The sequence below is a fragment of the Anolis sagrei genome, chromosome 11, assembly GCF_037176765.1.
Source record: "Anolis sagrei isolate rAnoSag1 chromosome 11, rAnoSag1.mat, whole genome shotgun sequence".
NCBI classification, from domain to species: domain Eukaryota; kingdom Metazoa; phylum Chordata; class Lepidosauria; order Squamata; family Dactyloidae; genus Anolis; species Anolis sagrei.
In genome coordinates, this window is record NC_090031.1 from 30,449,255 (window position 1) to 30,471,166 (window position 21,912).

At 41.7% G+C, this 21,912-nt stretch overlaps 1 protein-coding gene and 1 pseudogene across 3 annotated transcripts in view; one reads left to right on the forward strand and one right to left on the reverse strand.

Moving 5' to 3' along the window:
- The window catches only part of BCAS3 (BCAS3 microtubule associated cell migration factor), a 549,518-nt gene that overhangs the window by 197,287 nt on the left and 330,319 nt on the right, over positions 1 to 21,912 (forward strand). The gene's annotated exons all lie outside the window — the stretch shown is intronic.
- Positions 12,044 to 12,137, reverse strand: LOC132763961 (U2 spliceosomal RNA; annotated as a pseudogene).

The following is a 21,912-nucleotide window of genomic DNA, read 5'->3' on the forward strand; positions in this document are numbered from 1 at the left end:
CTTTTCGCCCATGCGCTATATCATCATTTAGCTTTTTGGGGTTTTTTAAGTCCTTTCTGCTGTTTTTTGGGAGGGGTTTATGAGTGATGGTGTAGTGTCCAAATTTGGTGTCAATTCGTCCAGTGGTTTTTGAGTTATGTTAATCCCACAAACGAACATTACATTTTTATTTATATAGACTAGCCGTCCCCTGCCACGCTTTGCTGTGGCCCAATCTGTGTATATGTGTTTTGTGTGTGTATATATATGTATATTTGTGTATATGTATATATATGTGGTTTTGCGCATGTGTTGTAATTTATTTTTATTTTTTGGCTTTTAAAGTCTCTTCCGTTGTGTTTTTCAGTTTTTTTATGAGTAATGGTCACTCGTTGGCCTGATGGGTGTATTGTGTCCAGATTTGGTGTCAATTTGTCCAGTGGTTTTTGAGTTACATTAATCCCACAAACAAACATTACATTTTTATTTATATAGACTAGGCGTCCCCTGCCACATGGTTTTGCGCATGCGTTGTAGTGTATGCTTTGTTTTTTGGCTTTTTAAGTCTCTTCTGCTGTGTTTTTCAGTGTTTTTATGAGTGATGGTCACTTGTTGGCATGATAGCAGGCCCGTAGCCAGGATTTCGTTTGGGGGGGGGTTGAATTTTTTTCCTGGGGGGTTCGGGGGGGGGCTGAGTCTGAGTGAAAGAGGGTCTAGCCTAGCAAACCTTTTGTATCATTACCCCAATACCCCCATGCATATGGGATATATTGAGTATGGTGATCAGATCATGATATGAATAAACATAACAGTTTAAATAATGCACCAGTTACGCCTTTTCGCGAACCACCATGAGAATTTGGGGGGGGGGGCCTCGGGCGGTGCCTGCCTGATAGATGTATTGTATCCAAATTTGTTGTCAATTGGTCCAGTGGTTTTTGAGTTATGATAATCCAATAAACAAACATTACAAATTTTATTTGTATAGATTAATAAATAACGAATCCGGGGGGATTGTGGATGAGCTCCCTCTATCAGCTCTAGCTCCTCATGCAGGGACATGAGAGAAGCCTCCCACAAGGATGGTAAAACATCAAAACATCCGGGCAACGTCCCCTGGGCAACATCCTTGCAGCCAATTCTCTCACAGCAGAAGCGACTTGCCATTTCTCAAGGCGCTCCTGACACGGAAAAAAACAAACTAATAAGTGGACACCCACTGGTTAGTTTTTGCCATATTTAATGAATCGAGTGGAACAAAAAGGCATATTTTATTTATTTCCTTATCTTTATAGCCTGGCTTTTCTTCAAGGAATTCAAGGTCCTTCCTCGCAGACGCACACCATTTAATTCTCACTCCAACAACCTTTGCGGTGGAGAGTGAGTGTCTTGGAACAATCATTCCTTGGGATTTGAATCCAGATCTTCCCCTTCTTAAAGCAATAGTGGCTATTACGTTTTTGGCTCTCTGTATCTCAATCTCGGTATGTTTGAAGCGCTCCGATTCTCCGAGTGTTTGCATAACACAGCTATTTTGGTGAGCCAGCATCGCTTTCCGTCCAGATCCTCCAGTTGGATCCCAAGCCCATCGTTTTTCTCTCCGGGCGCCACCACGGTTTCCTCTTCCGACTGGCGCAGATTTGCTGATTGTCCTGGGTTCGGTCTGAGAAAAGGTCAAAAGGGAAGGGTGAAAGTCCTGGAACCTTATCTGGGAAGTTTTTTTCGCCTGTTCTCATCTTTTTATTTTTGTATTTGAGAAGAAGAAAAAGTGAAGCAAAATAAACTATCATAGACGCTGTGCTTATTCTCTCCGCACCCCATATTTCCCTGCTAAAACAACATCCTGGTCTATATATAGCGAGAAAGGGACAGAGAGAGTTCTTTTTTGTTTCCTTTCCTAGGGAAAAAAAATATTGCAATAACTTTGACCTGAATGCAAAAGTCGAAGCAAGCTGCCCGCTCCATCAGAATGGTTTTAGAATATAGTGTGTCATTATATCCTACTTCTGGTCGCTTCTGGAATTACAGAAGAATGGGGAATGTGCTTTCTCCATCAATGTTCAACATTTACACAAATGACCAGCCAATGCTAGAAGGGACAGAGTTTCATCTATGCTGACGATCGTGCCATCACCACCCAAGCAGGGAGCTTTGAAATAGCTGAACAGAAGCTCTCCAAAGCTTTAGGTGTTCTTACTGCCCATTGCAAGAAAAACCAGCTGATTCCTAATCCATGTAAAATGCAGTTGTGTGCTTTTCATCTTAAGAACAGACAAGCATCTCGAGCTTTAGGAAAATGGTCTATGCTGATGATCATGCAATCACTGCTCAAGCAGGGAGCTTTGAAATAGCTGAACAGAAGCTCTCCAAAGCTTTAGGTGTTTTTACTGCCTATTACAAGGAAAGCCAGCTGATCCCTAATCCATCAAAAATGCAGACATGTGGTTTTCACCTTAAGAACAGACAAAAATCTCAAGCTCTGAGGATTGCCTGGGAAGGAATCCCACTGGAGCATTGCAGCACACCCAAATATTTGGGAGTCTCCCTGGACTGTGCTCTTACTTACAAAAAGCACTGCTTGAATATCAGGCAAAAAGTAGGCAATAGAAGCATATATCATATGAAAACTGATTGGCACAACCTGGGGATCACAACCAGATATAGTGAAAACATCATCCCGTATGCTTTGCTGCTATGCTGCTGAGTACACAGGCCCAGTGTGGAACACATCTCATCACGCTAAAACAGTGGATGTGGATCTTAATGAGACCTACCGCATTAACACAGGATGTCTATGTCCTACACAAGTAGAGAAATTACACTGCTTTGCCAGTATTGCACCACCTGACATCCGCCAGGAAATAGCAGCAAGCAATGAAAGGACCGTGGCAGTGACATCTCTGGCCCATTCCCTGTTCGGATATCAACCAGCAAGCCAATGCCTTAAATCAAGAAATAGGTTCCTAAGATCGACAGAGACACGTGTAGGAGCACCTCAGCAAGCGAGAGTCCAAAAGTGGCAGGCCAAAACCTGGAACCTCAAGTAGCAGCCAGTAATGAAAGGACCAAGGCAGTGACATCTCTGACGCATCCCCTGTTCAGAGATCAGCCAGCATGCAAATGCCTTAAATCAAGAAATAGCTTTCTAAGATCTACAGAGATACTCGCAGGAACATCTCAACAGGCGAGAGTCCAAAAGTGGCAGGCTAAAACCCGGAACCTCAAGTGGCAATCAGTCATGAAAGGAACAAGGCAGTGACATCTCTGGCCCATCCTCTGTTCGGATATCAGCCAGCAAGCCAATGCCTTAAATCAAGAAATAGTTTCCTAAGATCTACAGCAGTGGTTCTCAACCTGGGGTCCCCAGATGTTTTTGGCCTTCAGCTCCCAGAAACCCTAACAGCTGGTAAACTGGCTGGGATTTCTGGGAGTTGTAGGCCAAAAACATCTGGGGACCCCAGGTTGAGAACCACTGATCTACAGAGACACTCACAGGAACACCTCAGCAAGCAAGAGTCCAAAAGTGGCAGGCTAAAATCCGGAACCTCAATCAGTGGCTGATACCAAATGAGAGACTCCTTCCTGGGCACACAGAAAACTGGGCGACTTGGAAGGTGCTGAACAGACTGCACTTTGGCACCACGAGATGCAGAGCCAACCTTAAGAAATGGGGCCACAAAGTGGAGTTCACGACATGCGAGTGTGGAGAACAGCAAACCAGAGTGTGCATCCTGAACCCCGCCGCATGCACACTGGAGGACCTTCTTATAGCAACACCAGAGGCACTCCAAGTGGCCAGCGACTGGCCAAAGAACATTTAATATAAAGCCAAGTTTTCATAGCAAAGGAACAGATTTCTCGGTAGTTACTAGACAACTAACTTGAACCTTCATGCCTTCTTTACGTGGTGCTGAAGAACCAAGATGTTTAGTGGAAGTCCAGCATGGGAGAGATGTTACTTCCAAGTCCTGAGCATAGAAAGTTACTTTTTCAGGGTAATCTTGTCAAGGAAAGGTGTCTAATTCAAAGTAACTACGTGAGTTACATGCAACTCCTTATTTCCAAGTTTATATCTTGCGTGGTCTGCATGAACCCTTGATCTGGTCCGTTTTTGCCTGTGTTCTGCTCAGGTTCAAAACAAGCATGTTGCTCTTTCCCACATCAATGGAAACTTTCTACTCCAATGATCTTTGGATGATCACACGGACTTTGCCTGTTTGTACCATAAGGGTCCTCTTGGCTTGGAAAAATGCACACCCTCCCAAAACAAGGAGGCAGTCAACACCCGCCTTCACCTTGTGACTCTCAAGTGATCTGGACCTGCTGGCGTGTTTTCCTTGTCTTGCTTTGTTTACTACACAAATGTCTGCCTGTTAGTCCAGTCCAAAAAGGCGGCCATTGCCACCCATTCGCTTCGGAGGAATACTTCTTCATTGCCTGCCATCCAAAACTCTTTCATCCCCAGGTGCTAGTAGATCACACCTGTGTTTGAAAGTAATGTGAACATGTATTGTCGAAGGCTTTTATGGCTGGAATCACTGGGTTGTTGTAACTTTTGGGGGCTCTATAGCTATGTTCTAGAAGCATTCTCTCCTGACATTTTGCCCACATCTATGGCAGGCATCCTCAGAGGTTGGGAGGTCTGTTGGAAAATTTCCACCCTGGAATGATGTCCAGGGTGGGGGAAAGAACTTTTGTCTGTTGGAGGCAAGTGTGAATGTTGCAGTTGGCCACCTTGATTAGCATTTAATGGCCTAGCAGTTAGAAGGTGTGGCTTCTTACTGCCTGGGGGAATCCTTTGTTGAGAGGTGATTAGCCATCCCTGGTTGTTTCTTGTCTGGACTGTCCAGGGTGGGAGAAAGAACTCTTGTCTGTTGGAGGCAGGTGTGAATGTTGCAATTGGCCACCTTGATTAACATTTAATGGCCTAGCAGTTTGAAGGTTTGGCTTCTTACTGCCTGGGGGAAGCCTTTGTTGAGAGGTGATTAGCGGTCCCTGATTGTTTCTTGTCTGGACTGTCCAGGGTGGGAGAAAGAACTCTTGTCTGTTGGAGGTAGATGTGAATGTTTTAATTGCCCACCTTGATTAGAATTTAATGACCTAGCAGTTTGAAGGTGTGGCTTCTTACTGCCTGGGGGAAGCCTTTGTTGAGAGGCGATTAGCTGCCCCTGATTATTTCTTGTCTGGACTGTCCAGGGTGGGAGAAAGAACTCTTGTCTGTTGGAGGTAGATGTGAATGTTTCAATTGCCCACCTTGATTAGAATTTAATGGCCTAGCAGTTTGAAGTTGTGGCTTCTTACTGCCTGGGGGAATCCTTTGTTGAGAGGTGGTTAGCTGTTCTTGATTGTTTCTTGTCTGGAGTTCCCCTGTTTTTGAGTGTTCTTTATTTACTGTTATGATTTTAGAGTTTTTAATATTGGTGTATAAATATATATACAAATATATATACATTATAAATTATATATGTGTGTGTGTGTGTGTGTGTGTGTGTGTGTGTGTGTGCTTCATGTAGTCATGCTGGCCATATGACCTTGGAGCTGTCTACGGACAACGCTGGCGCTTTGGCTCAGAAATGGAGATGAGCACCTCACCCCAGAGTCGGACACGACTTGACTTAATGTCAGGAGAAAGCCTTTACCTATATAAATATAATGGCCTTTATAGTTATTAATCTCAGATCTTTGCTGTAAGAAAATGCAGACTGGGAATGCTCCCGGAATCTGAAATGCCTTCAGAAAGTTGTAATGATGATGGTGTATTGGAGGAGGATGAATGACCAGACCCTTGGAAGTCTCTCTCTAGGAAAATTGGTTTATAACCTCTCAATGAAGGATTCCGCCAGGCAGTAAGAAGCCACATCTTGATACTGCTAGGCCATTAAATGCTAATCAAGGTAGCCAATTGAAACATTCACACCTTCCTCCAACAGACAAGAGTTCTTTCTCCCACCCTGGACATCATTCCAGAGATATACAAACCCCACTAGCATTGCTTCTAACAGACCTCACAACCTCTGAGGATGCCTGCCATAGATGCAGGCGAAACATCAGGAGAGAATGCTTCTAGAACGGTCATACAGCCCAAAAAACATGGCCATCTCCCTTGAAACCATTTCACATTTTCCAAAGGAGAGCGGCTGTCCAAGCAGAGGACCATCCAACTGAATGGATAGATGCTTTGCAAATGCGATTACCTGGCCAGTGCTCCTGATGTCTTTTGCACAAACGCCCAACTTTGTCAAAACTTGTAAATCACCCAAAGTTTATTTTTCTTGCACCATCTGCGTTTTATAACCAGGCTTTTAATTGTGTTTTCCTTTGCCTGTTGGGATTTCCTTGGTCCAACCTTTTCGGGCCTTTCTCTCCTTGCTCCTGCTGTTAAAGAAAGGAAAAGAAAGTCCTGAGTGGAAGCGAGCCTGTGAAGGATGACTAACTAGGGAATATTTTGTCCACAGAGTTCCTCGGACAAGCAGCTCTCCCTTATGAAAGACGCAGAGGCAAAGGTTGGATCCCCCCCTCCCACCTTTTTAATCTTTGCCTTAATCCATTTTTCCGATGTGCACTTGTGGTAGAAAAATGTCTGGAAAAATACGGATTCTGAATCACGAATGGATGATACAATGGTTTGGATTCTTCCCTCTCCCCACTGCCACCTCCTTCTAATATGCGCAGCACGCAAAACAAACAACATGGGCTCAAATCCCCCTCGCCCATTGTTACACGAGGGTTGAATGAAAAGTAATGCCTCCACCTTCGTTACTTGGATTCAGATAGGAATATTTTAATAAATCAAACACAGAAATAATCCTTAGAATGTGCTCTTTAACTACCACTATTCACTTTCCCACATAATCACCAGGCAGTTGGATACATTTCTGCCAACGATGAACATGTTTTCTGAAGCCGTCGCAGAAGAAGTCAACACTCCAAAACCAGCGTCTCATAGTTCTCTCATCCTGGGTACCCATCGTGCACAGATCTTCCAATAGCCAAGGAAAGCAATAATGTGACCTACACGTTTGACACAACCAGCATCTCACAGTTCTCTCAGCTCTTTCATCAGAAGCATAATGATGTCCCCGCAGATCTTTCATTATCGGGAACAGATGGAAGTCAGACGGTGCTAAATCTGGACTGTATGGAGGATGTTGTATGGTGGTGAGATCCAGTCTCTGAAATTCCAAGTCTGTGGACTTTCATTTCAGGCGTCAGCATACTGGGTACCCATCGTGCACAGATCTTCCGATAGCCAAGCAAAGCAATAATGGGACCCACATGTTCTTGTGAAATGCCGATTATGCTTGAAATTTCAATCTAAGCGATACAACGATCGTCCTGAATCAATCTGTCAACCTTTTGCTTGTGAAACTTGGTGGTTGCTGTCACAGGACGTCCAACTCTTTGTTTGTTATGCAAGTCAGATGTTCCCACATCAACATCTTTAAACTTACTCGCTCAACGGCGCACAGTACTCACATCAACACAATCATCATGAACAGCTTGCATTCTCTGATGAATCTCCTTTGGGGTGACACCTTCTGCGGTCAAGAATTCAATGACTGCACGTTGCTTAAGTCGCATTGACCGGCCATCTGTGCAGGATTCCATACTTCACACTTTAACAACACAACCGTTCAATGCTAAGGGTTCCCACTGTAGAGGAGAGTCTACTGAACAAGCCAGTACCTACTACACACCAGTACTGCCATCTGTTGAGGAGTTATGAAGGTGGAGGCATTACTTTTCACTTTTACAACACAACCATTCAATGCTAAGGCTTCCCGCCAAAATGGAACTGTAGAGGAGAGTCTACTGAACAAGCCAGTACCTGCCACAAACCAGTACTGCCATCTGTTGAGGAGTTACAAAGGTGGAGGCATTACTTTTCATTCAACCCTCGTATATGTTCTGCCATCAATTATTTATTGCCTATTTTTGCTTAGTTACTTACTTACCCTCATAGCTCGAGGATGATTGTCTTCCAGATGTGGTGTCTTGGTGGTGGGTCCGTAGGTTGCTGTGGAGCCCTATTCTTGACCTACATGTTCTCCTGCAGTCAGGACCGGTTTCCAGAAAGGAAGGCGGTCCCGGTAAGGGTTGGTTTGATGTGCCTTTCTCTTGGCACGTTTCTCCCTTTCACCCTCAATTTGTGCCTTTACTAACACCTCCCAACAAAGGATTCCACCTAGCAGCAAGCAGCTAGGCTTTGAAGCTGCAAGGCCATTCAGTGCTAATCGAGGTGGCCAATTACAACATTCAAACCTGCTTCAAACAACCAAGAGTTCTTTCTTCAACTCTGGATATCGTTCCACAGATAGAGAAATCTCCCATGCTTAATTTCCAATGTACCTCACAACTCCTGAGGATGCCTGCCATAGATGTGGGTGAAACGTCAGAAGAGAATGCTTCTGGTACATGGCCAGACAGCCCGGAAAACTCACAGCAACCCAGTCTTGCTGTTTACCTGTGTGGTACCCAAATATGTGTACAATTGTGGAATACAGGTGTGTGTTGTTCATATACACACAAGAGCCAGTGTCCTAAGTCCAGTGACTTCTAAGAGATTGTACCAGTTTGTGAAAAGGTGCTGACAGCCTCGATTAAACGGCTTTCCAATTAAGTTGCGCACAGGAGGGAAAGGAAAGACCCTCCTTGGACTTCCTTAACCTCTGCAAAAGCAAACCTGTGCCTCGGCAGAGATGGGAGGGAGAACCGCTTACGGACAAATGGTTAACCCGGAGAGCCGTGTGATTTGCTTGAAGATTGACTGAACCCGGGCACCAAGGTGAGGGTGGCCTGATGGGCAACGTTCAGAACTTACGAAGCCAGAGTGGCGGCATTTCATTTTTCCTGGTCGTTTTTGCTGAATGTTGAATGCAAAGGGGTATGCGCGGTACTTTTCAGCCTCCGGTTGGCAGTCTCGTCTCCTTTCCGTATTTATGAAATGGCACGTTTCCAGTAGGGTGGGAAGACTGGGGTAGTTATGTGTTGCCTGTTATTGCTATTGTGTTCTTCTAACAAGTTGATACAATGGAGGCCTATGCCTTCTTGATGTTCCCAGTCATAAATACATGCCGAAACCGCCTTTCTGATATCATCAATACCACTCCCTCCCGCGAGCTTTTTGTAAGTGGTGCAAAAGTGACATGTGTTAATCCCCTTAACCTTTCCAAGTTAAAAATTAAATGCGATCCAGTGAGACAGATCCCTTCTGACTTGATGCATTGGCCCGAGTCCAACCCAGGAGAAGGCAACTGTGCCAACTCATCTTCTTCTTTTTTTACTTTTAGTAGGCTTGTAAGGATTCCCAGCATCCGTATTGCCATGCTCGGTCTAGTGTGTTGGTAGGGAGCAGCTTATTGTCTTTTGCAGGCAGGGCTGGTTTTGACAAATAGGCAGGAAAGTCAGACATCGAGACAAATGTATAGGTGAACAGTCGCACAAAGAATTGTTAGGTTTGATAATAATAATAATAATAATAATAATAATATAAAACCTTATTTATATACCACTCCATCTCCTCGAGGGATTAGCATAGAATGGCCTTGCAGCTTCAAAGCCTGACTGATTGCTGCCTGGGGGAATCCTTTGTTGGGAGGTAAAAGTTTTCCCCTTGACATTAAGTCTTTCCCCCTTGACATTAAGTCAACTCTGCAGGGTGGTGCTCATCTCCATTTCTAAGCCAAACAGCCGGTATTGTCCGTAGACACCTCCAAGGTCATGACTGCATGGAGCACCGTTACTTTCCCGCAGAAGCAGTACCTATTCATCTACTCACATTTGCATGTTTTCAAACTGCTAGGCTGGCAGAAGCTGGGGCTAACAGCGGGAGCTCACCCACTTCCCAGATTCGAACCACCAACCTTTCAGTCAGCGAGTTCAGCAGCTCAGCGGTTTAACCCACTGTGTCACCAGGGGCTCCTTTAAAAACAATAAAGTAAAGGTTTTCCCCTGATATTAAGTCCAGTTGGCAGAAGCTAAGGCTAACAGCGGGAGCTCACCCACTTCCCAGATTCGAACCACCAACCTTTCGGTCAGCGAGTTCAGCAGCTCATTAGTTTAACCCACTGTGTCACCAGGTTGTCACCCCAGGTTGAGAACCACTGTTCTAGAACATGGCCATATAGCCCAAAAACCTACAACAACCCAGTGATTCCAGCCATGAAAGCCTTCGAGAAGAGGTATAGTTGTTGCTCCCTTTTTGGAAAGACAACTGACGCTTGAGCGCACCTCTCTGGACTTTTGGCCTGTCCTGGAAGGGGTTGTGTCAGAGGTTGTGGGGTCTTCACCTGACTCCTTATCTAATGTTGCAGTTTCTGGTCACAACCTCTGAGGATGCTTGCCTTTCTGGACTTTTGGCCTGTCCTGGAAGGGGTTGTGTCAGAGGTTGCGGGGTCTTCACCTGACTACTTATCTAATGTTGCAGTTTCTGGTCACAACCTCTGAGGATGCCTGCCTTTCTAAACTTTTGGCCTGTCCTGGAAGGGGTTGTGTCAGAGGTTGCGGGGTCTTCACCTGACTACTTATCTAATGTTGCAGTTTCTGGTCACAACCTCTGAGGATGCCTGCCTCTCTAAACTTTTGGCCTGTCCTGGAAGGGGTTGTGTCAGAGGTCGTGGGGTCTTCACCTGACTCCTTATATAATGTTGCAGTTTCTGGTCAAACATCTGAGGATGCTTGCCTTTCTGGACTTTTGGCCTGTCCTGGAAGGGGTTGTGTCAGAGGTTGTGGGGTCTTCACCTGACTACTTATCTAATGTTGCAGTTTCTGGTCACAACCTCTGATGATGCTTGCCTTTCTGGACTTTTGGCCTGTCCTGGAAGGGGTTGCGTCAGAAGTTGTGAGGTCTTCACTTGACTCCTTATCTAATTTTGCAGTTTCTGGTCGTGGGGTCTTCACCTGACTCCTTATATAATGTTGCAGTTTCTGGTCAAACATCTGAGGATGCTTGCCTTTCTGGACTTTTGGCCTGTCCTGGAAGGGGTTGCACCAGAGGTTGTGGGGTCTTCACGTGACTACTTATCTAATGTTGCAGTTCCTGGTCACAACCTCTGATGATGCTTTCCTTTCTGGACTTTTGGCCTGTCCTGCAAGAGGTTACTTCTGCTCCTGAGTCCCATTTGGTTGCAAAGGGAGTTGCTTGCTTGTTAGACCCTGAAGGAGGGAGTCGAATAGGGTTTTCTTTTCCCCCTTCCTCCTCCTTCCCTCTTTATTACTGAGTGTTTTCTCAGGCCCAGATACAATAGCCTGCCATAATGTTTCCCCCTTCCCCTTCCTTCCCCCTTTCGAAAAAAAATTGACCTGTTAAATATAATCCGCGGAGCGCCACTTCATCCCGGTAGTAGCGGGAACACAATGTAGCTCTTCTTGAATGCAAGATAAAAGAGCTGCTGGAGCGCATTGGCTTGCTCCCCACGGCCATGCAATTAAGAAGTTAGGCTTGTATCTTGATGGTGCCGACGAGAGCAACATGGCCCTCGCTCTCTTTCTCATCTCCCCGTATGTGTGCGTCGTATGCGCTCCCTTCTGCAGCCAGAGACCAAAGTAGAAAGGCGCAGGAAATCAAATAAGCCACGATGTTATTATTGCACTTTGCAGGACGACGGGGAAAAAAGGTTAAATGGCCTATGTGAGGCTAAATCCATTTGGGAAAACGCGAGCGATGCTCTTTATTCGCTCGCAATATGCCAACCTGAGAATTTCGGCCACAAACAAAGGAAATAACGGTCAATGAAGGCTCCACGTTTCCACCTCATCCAGCGTTGTGTTCCTGATCTGATTTCAGGAAATTTGCAAGAAAGATATATCGCCCGCTGTCTCCAAACACGGTTTCGTTGCTTTCCTGTTTCTAGTCCTTCAGAGAAACAACCAAACTTTCCTTGTGACCTCAATGGCAACACAAAAGTGCTGTGACAAATGGGTTGACTTCCCTACTATGTCAAATGGACAACGCAATAACTGGCAATCAAAAATCAGACCTCACAACCTCTGAGGATGCCTGTCTGGCTATGTTCCAGAAGCATTCTCTCCTGACGTTACACCTACATCTATGGCAGGCATCCTCAGAGGTTGTGAGGTCTGTTGGAAACTAGGCAAGTGAGGTGTATATACCTGAACAGATACTACACTTGATCTTAGCCAAAAGGCCGAGAAGCAACTAATATCCGATAGGGATATTACTTGAAACCCTGTAGATATACAGGGTTTATTTTATTTTATTTTATTTTATTTTTATTATCATTTATTATTTCAATGTCACTTTGATAATGTTGTTGTTGTCTAATGTATATGCTTTGATTCTATTGCTGTATTTGTCCGGGCTTGGCTCCATGTAAGCCGCACCAAGTCCCCATTGGAGAGATGGTGGCGAGGTAGAAGTAAAGATTATTATTATTATTATTATTATTATTATTATTATTATTATTTACCTTGTACAGTGGACTTCTCCTGAGATGGGAGAATTTATAATGACTAATGGGTCTATGGATCATAATAAAATTCCAAGGTGGAATAAAGAAGTGTGAATGTTGCAATTGGACACCTTGATTTGCATTGAATGGCCTTGCAGCTTCAAAGACTGGCTGCTTCCTGCCTGGGGGAATCCTTTGTTGAGAAGTGTTAGCTGGCCCTGATTGTTTTATGTCTGGAATTTTCCTGTTTTCTGAATAGTAGTAGTAGTAATTTTATTGATTAGCCCTTAGGCCATATCACAATATCAAACAAAACAACAAGGCTTGATAAGACTGTATTGCACTCTATGTAGTAAGTTAAAATAAGACACTTATAACAATACAGTAAATAAATATGATAAGATACAATATTGTTTATGAGTGTTATTTTTTATTTACTGTCCTGATTTTAGAGTTTGTTTTTTTTAAAAAAAAAATACTGATAGCCAGATAGCAGTGGGTTAAATCCCTGTGCCGGCAGGACTGAAGACCGAGAGGTCGCAGGTTCGAATCCAGGGAGAGGCGGATGAGCTCCCTCTATCAGCTCCAGCTCCTCATGCGGGGACATGAGAGAAGCCTCCCACAAGGATGATAAAAACATCAATTCATCCGGGCAATGTCCCCTGGGCAACGTCCTTGCAGACGGCCAATTCTCTCACACCAGAAGCGACTTGCAGTTTCTCAAGTCGCTCCTGACACGACAAAAAAAAAATCTATCTATCTAGCTATCTATCTACTGTATAAATATCTGTGGAATAATGTCCAGAGTGGGAGAAAGAGCTCTTCTGTGTTTGAGGCAAGTGTGAATGTTGCCATTGTCCACCTTGATTACAATTGAATGGCCTTGCAGCTTCAAAGCCTGGCTGCTTCCTGCCAGATTTTGTTCCCCCAGTCAGGAAGCAGCCGGGCTTTGAACCTGCAAGGCTATTCAATGCTAATGAAATTTCAACATTCACACCTGCTTGAAGCAGACAAGAGTTCTTTCTCCCACCTTGGATGTTATTCCACAGATATATAAACTGATTTTCCTAGTTTGCAACAAACCTCACAACCTCTGAGGATGCCTGCTGTAGGTGTGGGCGAAACGTCAGGAGCAAATGCTTCTGGAACATGGCCAGACAGCCCGGAAAACTCACAGCAACCCAGTGATTACGGCCATGATAGCATTCGACAATGCATGTTCACATTGTTTTCAGACACAGGTGTCATCTACCGGCTCAGCAACTCAGTTCGGTGTTTGTTTTAAACCAGTTTGGTCTTTGTTTTGGTGTCGGGGAGACATGAAAAAATTACTGAATCACCGAGGGAGCCATGAACCAAGAAAGTCTGGGAACCTCTAGCTCCTAGCAAATCCATGCCGTAGTTTAAAGTCACATATTAAAGAAGGGAGAAGATCCTTGTTCTGTTTCCCTTTGCACGCTCCTTTTGCTCTTCTTCCTGTTTATTGCATCGAAGCCCCTCTTCGAGCTGCATTCCCTCTCGCTTTCTATATTTGTCTCTATTTTCTCTTCCGTCATTTCTGAATGTATGCAATATTTTTTTTTGAGCCAGGAACTTTATCAGGAAACGTGAAAAGCAGGCGGATAACTCAATTCCCAATCTGCACAGGAAGGGATTTGCAAAAATTGAATTCCTCGAGCATTCTTCAACGCTCCCCTATCCACAAGAGTAACTTCCACCGCCACCAAAACAACCTCGGCAAACAATGACTTGTCAACATTGGCATTCTTTTTCTTTTCTTTCAATTACTGTATATTTCAGAGTTGTTATCGGACGGCTTGTCCGTTTCCCCCTCCTGCTGAAACCATAAAGGACATATCTAAAAATAATGATCCAGGACACATGGAAAGGTTCTTTTTTTCGCTGCTAAATTCAGGATTTGGAGTTTATCTGCTAGGATCTTGATTGTTCAGTAGCTTCCCTCTGGGAATGGTTTGCACTGTTTAAACTGCTAGTTCTCTCTCTAAATTTGGGTTTCAGCATGCTCAAACGGGAAGTATTTGAGGAAGCGGAAATTATATTGTATTTATTTATTTATTTACATTTATATGCTGCGGCTTACAAGATATATATATATACACACACACACAATATATTATATTATTAGCATAGTACAATATCAGTATTATATATTACTATATTGTTCTATACCATTATATTGTAATATTATTAGCATTATTGTACATTTCCTTATTTTGAGGAGATATGGAATGTGGTGTTGAGAGACAATTCCTGAGAATTCCATGTTGTTGTTATTATTATTATTATTATTATTATTATTATTATTATTATTACAGCTTGAATATCCCTTACCCAGAATTCTGAAACCCCAAATACTCTGAAATAAAACATTATTCCCATGGACACTGAGATAGTGATGGTTTAATATAGACAAACTTTGTTTCATGCACGCACTTACTAAAATAGTATATCAATGATTATGTGTGCAAGTTCGCTATTTATTTATCTACGACATTTATATGCCGCTCTTCTCACCCCGAAAGGGACTCAGAGCGGCTTATAAGTTATATGTACATATCATATTATTAGCATAGCACAATATGAGTATTATATATTACTATATTGGCCTATACCACTGTACTGTAATATTATTAGTAACATTACATGTAATCTGAAATACAGAATTTATATAAAATTACATTACACATTGTATAAAATGTATATAAAAATCCCACAAGCAAATAATTATAATAATTATTTGCAAGGTGTATATTTATTTATTGACGACATTTATATGCCACCCTTCTCACCCCAAAAGGGACTCAGAGCGGCTTACAAGTTATACGTACATACAATATATCATCTTATTCTTAAAGTATGTAATTATTGGATTTTATTATATATTTTATTATGTGTACATTGGAGGCATCGTAATGTTCCCAGCTGGAAGCCGCCCTCAGCCCCCCCCCCCCCTTCCCGGGGGTTGAGAAGGTCGAGATACAAATATCTTAAATAAATAAATAAATAAATAAATATTAGCATAGGACAATATTAGTATTATATATTACTATATTGTACTATACCACTGTACAGTAATATTATTAGTAATATTACTTGTAATATGAAATATAAAATTTATATAAAATTATATATCTATATATTTAAATAAAAATGTAATGTTCATTTGTGGGATTAATATAACTCAAAAACCAAAATAAAAAATTGTCCACATGGGCCCTAAGATAGTGATGGTTTAGTATAGACAAGCTTTGTTTCATGCACACACTTACTAAAATAGTATATCAATGATTATGTGTGCAAGTTCGATATTTATTTATCTACGACATTTATATGCCGTGTTTCTCACCCCGAAAGGGACTCAGAGCGGCTTATAAGTTATATGTACATATCATATTATTAGCATAGCACAATATGAGTATTATATATTGCTATATTGTACTATACCACTTTATTGTAATATTCTTAGTAATATTACATGTAAATATCGAATTTATATAAAAATTATATTAAACATCATATAAAATGTATATAAAAATATAAAAACCCCACAAACAAATAATTATAATTTATTATATTTTATTTATTTATTTATTTATTTATTTATTTACAACATTTATATGTCACCCTTCTTACCCTGAAGGGGACTCAGAGCTGCTTATAAGATACATACATACATACATACATATATACAGAATATATTATATTATATTATATTATTAGCATAGTACAATATCAGTATTAAATATTACTATCTTATGTAATATAATGTAATACAGTTCCACCTTGTCTCCTGTGCTATGCTAATAATATAATATAATGTAATGTAATACAATATATTGTATATACATATAATATTTTTAATGTTATAATGTAATACAATAGTAATAATAATATGATATATTATTATATATTTTATATTACATGTAATATTACTAATAATATTACAATATAATACTATAGTACGATATAGTAATATATAATACTGATATTGTACTATGCTAATAATATAATATATTGTATGTGTGTGTATCTATATATATATATCTTGTAAGCCGCTCTGAATCCCCTTCGGATTGAAAGGGGCGGCATATAAATGTCATAAATAAATTATATTATATTATATTCTGGAGCCCCCGGTAGTGCAGTGGGTTAAACCGCTGAGCTGCTGAACTTGTTGACTGAAAGGTCGCAGGTTCGAATCAAGTTCTGAAACATGCAAATGTGAATAGATCAATTGGTACCGCTCTGGTGGGAAGGTAATGGCGCTCCATGCAGTCATGCCAGCCACATGATCTTGAAGGTCTCTATGGACAACGCCGGCTCTTCAGCTTAGAAATCGAGATGAACACCAATCCCCAGAGTCGGACACGAGTGGACTTAATGTCAGGGGAAAACCTTTACCTTTTACTATATTATATTATATATAAATATAAAATTATTATATTATATATTCAATATACAGTAGTATATGAAACATAATTGGATTTTCTGTCTAGACTTGGGTCCCATCTCCAAGACACCTCATTATGTTATATGCAGGTATTCTAAAATCCAAACGTACTGAACATTTCTGATCCCAAGCGTTTCGGGAAAGCCTTACCTAACCTGTATTTTAATAAGAAAGGTCACATTTCTAACTCTCTTGAACGCTTGAGAAATGTGTGCGCAGTATGTGTTCCAGAAGATGAGAGCAAGATTGACAGTGTTTGAGGACAAAGTTCTGCATTCTCCCTAGATCTGATTAGCAGAAGCAAAACGAATTACGCAGCAGAAGAGAAATTACATCTGCTTATTTTTAATATCATTTTTGCATTTTGTAGAATTTTCTTTTCTTTTTTTTTTTTGGACGGAGCATTTTATCTTCTTTTACTCAAACTGAATGATACGTGTAGCCCTGGCTCTGTGTATGTTTTCTCCTTCTGTCTCGTGATGGGGTTTTGACTTTTGGTGATAAGAGATATTTATTCTGTGGTTTTAATGAATAACATGCATTAATTAAGCACTCTGAAGTGTGACATTTCCACCATAATTTCATTTTGCAAGCAGAGGAGTTTTTTCAAGTGTAAAGAGGCAGGAGGGGGAAAGAAAGAGATCAGTGTTGTAGTCCTAGCACTCTTTCCGAGATGCAAATTCATTTTATTTACGAGGGTTGAATGAAAAATAATGCCTCCACCTTCGTGACTTGGGTTTGGATGGGAATATTTTAATAAATCAAACACAGAAATCATCCTTAGAGTGTGCTCTTTAACTACCACTATTCACTTGTCCACATAATCACCAGACAATTGGATACATTTCTGGCAACGATGAACAAGTTTTCTGACGCCGTCATGGAAGAAGTCGACACTCTGTTTCTTCAACCAACATCTCCCAGTTCTCTCAACATCTTCATCAGAAGCATAATGATGTTCCCTCAGATCTTCTTTCATTATTGGGAACAGATGGTGCTAAATCTGGACTGTATAGAGGATGTCGTACAGTGGTGAGATCCAGTCTCTGAAGTTTCAAGTCTGTGTGCTTTCATTTCAGGCGTCAGCACCCTGGGTACCCCGTTGTGCACAGATCTTATAATAGCCAAGCAAAGCAATAATGTGACCCACACGTTCTTGTGAAATGCCAATTATGCTTGAAATTTCTCTTTGACTGATACGACAACCGTTCTGGATCAATCTGTCAACCTTTTGCTTGTGAAACTCAGTGGTTGCTGTCACAGGACTTAGTTTGTCACACAAGTCAGATGTTCCCACCTCAGTGAAACTTACTCGCCCAACGATGCACAGTACTCACATCAACACAATCACCATAAACAGCTTGCATTCTCTGATGACTCTCCTTTGGAGTGACGCCTTCTGCTGTCAAGAATTCAATGACTGCATGTTGCTTAAGTCGCATTTACCAACCGTCTGCGAAGGGTTCTATACTTGGCACTTTAACGATACAACCGTTCAGTGCTAAGGCTTCCCGCCAAAATGGAACTGTAGTGGAGAGTCTACTGAACAAGCCAGTACCTGCCGCATACTAGTCCTGCCATCTGTTGAGGAGTTACGAAGGTGGAGGCATTACTTTTCATTCAACCATCGTATAGGTTTGGGTTAGAAATATAAAGAGACCTCGACAGTCATTTGGCACTTCTGTTGGAAGGTGTTGGAGAACCAATAAATCTTATTGAGCCCAATATTAAAGAGTAAAGATTCTTAGGATTGGGATATTGCAGTTCAATCAAGTACATGTTTATGTGATATCAGGTGCATCTTTAGTTGGACAGCAAGGTCAAAATATGTATATATATCATGTCAGTAAAGAAGTGTTTGAGAGCCAGCTTAGTGTAGTGGTTTGAAATCTGGACCATTTTATTTATTTATTTATTAGTTTGTTTATTTATTTATTGTTTATTTATTTATTTACTTATTATTTATTTATTTATTTATCAGTAGGCTATGACTCTGGTGAGGAAGGTTTGAGTCCCCGCATGGCCATGGATGACCTAGTGGGTGACCTTGGGGAAGTCACACGCTCTCAGCCTCAGAGGAAGGCGAGCACAAACCTCCCTCCGAACAAATCTGGCCAAGAGAACCTCGTGATTGGTTCGCCTTAGGGTCGCCGCAAGTAGGAAATAACTTGAAGCACGCAACACAACAAAGAAGCGTTTGTATAGTATTGCCGTTGCCGAGGAGGGCTTAGGACACAGAAGAAAGGGAGGGGAAAATTAAAAACTTGGGGGCTGTGCTCAGATTGTGTTTCTTCTGACGTGGAAACCTTAGTGGGAAAGGACAGAGGTAACGAAAGAGTAGCTCTGTGCAGGAGAAAGTAACTGGAAGCAAAGACATTTCTGTAAGAACTCGGTGGATAACAAAGAGGTGTTTCCATCTATACGTTGTCTCCGGTTTGGAAGGGATGAGCTTCTCTGGAAAGAAGCAGCTATAAATAGAATGGGATCGTGACTACCAGGTGGTTACTATGGTGTTTCATACTGTCTTTTCCTATTTGTTTTTAAAGAAAATGTCGAGTCTCAGCACACAATCTAAAGGGGCTGGAAACGCATATTGGAAAGAGCGACCTCTTGCTTTTTCTCCTTGCCATGTTTCCTTTTTTTCTTTCAAAAAAGGCCATAAATTTATAAGTGAACGGCTTTTTGCACAGATTGCAAGTAAGAGAGATTTAGGGTTGTTGTAGCTCTCTCTACATTCACTTAAAGGTAAGCTAAGCACCATTGAATTCTTTAGGTATTATTTCTGAGGACGTATTTTGTTTTCGTCTCAGGAGCGACTTGAGAAACTTCTCTAGTTGGGACTCCTATTTGTTTTAGCCCAGTATGTGCCAACATTTTAAATTGAGGCTGCAGTGTGTTCAGTTGTTCAGTTTGATTACCTGTGTTAAACACATTTGGAATAGGGACATTTGGAATAGAGTCCTCCAATGCATTGGCCACATTTCAGGCTCCCCATCATTATAACTATTGCTTTGGTATATATTCTGTATATACAGTGTTCCCTCACTTATTGCGGGGGTTACGTTCCAGGACCATCTGCAATAAGTGAAAAACTGTGATGTAGGGAATATATATATATATATATATATATATATATCCGACATAGGTATATAGATGCTATACACACAGGGATATGTATATATATATATCCCCATACACACACACACACACTAGCGGTCACCTGGCACGCGTTGCTGTGGCCCACTCTGGTGGTCATGGGGGTTCTGTGTAGGAGGTTTGGCCCAATTCTATAATTGGTGGGGTTCAGAATGCTCTGTGATTGTAGGTGAACTGTAAATCCCACCAACTGCAACTCCCAAATGTCAAGATTCTATTTTCCCCAAACTCCACCACATTTGGGCATATTGAGTATTCGTGTAGAGTTTGGTCCAGATCCATCCTTGTTTGAGTCCACAGTGATCTCTGGATGTAGGTGAACTACAACTCAAAAACCAAAGGACACTGCCCACCAAACCCTTCCAGTACTTTCTGTTGGTCATGGGAGTTCTGTGTGCCAAGTTTGGTTCAATTCCATCGTTGGTGGGGATTCAGAGTGCTCTTTGATTGTAGATGAACTATAAATCCCAGCAACTACAACTCCCAAGTGGCAAAATCAATTTTTTGAGCGAAGGACATACAATGGGTTGTTAGGTGTCTTGTGTCCAAATTGGGTGTCAATTTGTGCAGTGGTTTTGGAGTTCTGTTAATCCCACAAACGAACATTACATTTTTATTTATATAGGTACATACATACACATACGAGGGTCCTGCCAGCTAGCTTGTAGAGTTTATCAACAGGTGTAGGGTTAAGACATCCTGTGATTATTCTGCATGTTTCGTTCAATATTATGTTCACCAGCTTTGCATGAGTAGACTTATGCCAAAGTTTGAAGACATCCTGTGATTGTTCTGCATTTTCATTCAATGACGTGTTCACCAGCTTTGCATGTGTAGACTTATGCCAAAGTTTGAAGACATCCTGTGATTATTCTGCATGTTTCGTTCAATATTATGTTCACCAGCTTTGCATGGGTAGACTTATGCCAAAGGTTTAAGAACATCCTGTGTTTATTCTGCATGTTTCATTCAATGCTGTGTTCACCAGCTTTGCATGGGTATACTTATGCCAAAGGTTTAAGACATCCTGTGATTATTCTGCATGTTTCATTCAATGCTGTGTTCATCAGCTTTGCATGGGTAGACTTATGCCAAAGGTTTAAGGCATCCTGTGATTATTCTGTATGTTTCATTTAATGCTATGTTCACCTGCTTTGCATGGGTAGACTTATGCCAAATGTTTAAGGCATCCTGTGATTATTCTGCATGTTTCATTTAATGCTATGTTCACCTGCTTTGCATGGGTAGACTTATGCCAAAGGTTTAAGGCATCCTGTGATTATTCTGCATGTTTCATTTAATGCTATGTTCACCAGCTATGCCAAAACAGGGCAGGTGAAGCCCTGGATTTACTCTCGAAATATCAATCCAATGTTCGCACTTTAGTTTCTCCCTCATTTGAAGTAATGGGTATGCCATAAACGACGCTTGGTTTTTGATTGGATTGCATTTTTACTCAAACCGGAAAATCATTATAATTTTGGGGTCTCAGAAACCCAAAACCCTCTCTTGGTTTGGTGTGGTTTGCAATACAGGAATCCTGGGATGAAAACAAACCTTAAAACACACAGAGAGAAAGAGCCTATGGTAATGGTTATGTGCAGGATTAAATGACTCAGGAAGAGACAGGAGTGGGGGAAAGGAAGCCTTGAGAGTCTTTAAGAAGATGAGGCCTTCATTAAGACCTTGTTTCCCGCTGCCCCAATCTTCCTTTTCTCTATCTTCAATCCATCTGAAGTACCATTATAGCTTTTCAAACCGCTTCCTGCGAGGAGCCTTTTTCTCTGGCCTTGTTAGCGGAAAGGGAGGCCGTTCCACTTCAGCGAGGAGCTTGAGATGCTTCTGCCTTAGGACTTGTATAATAATATCTCAACAAAACACAAGCGACTGTTCAGG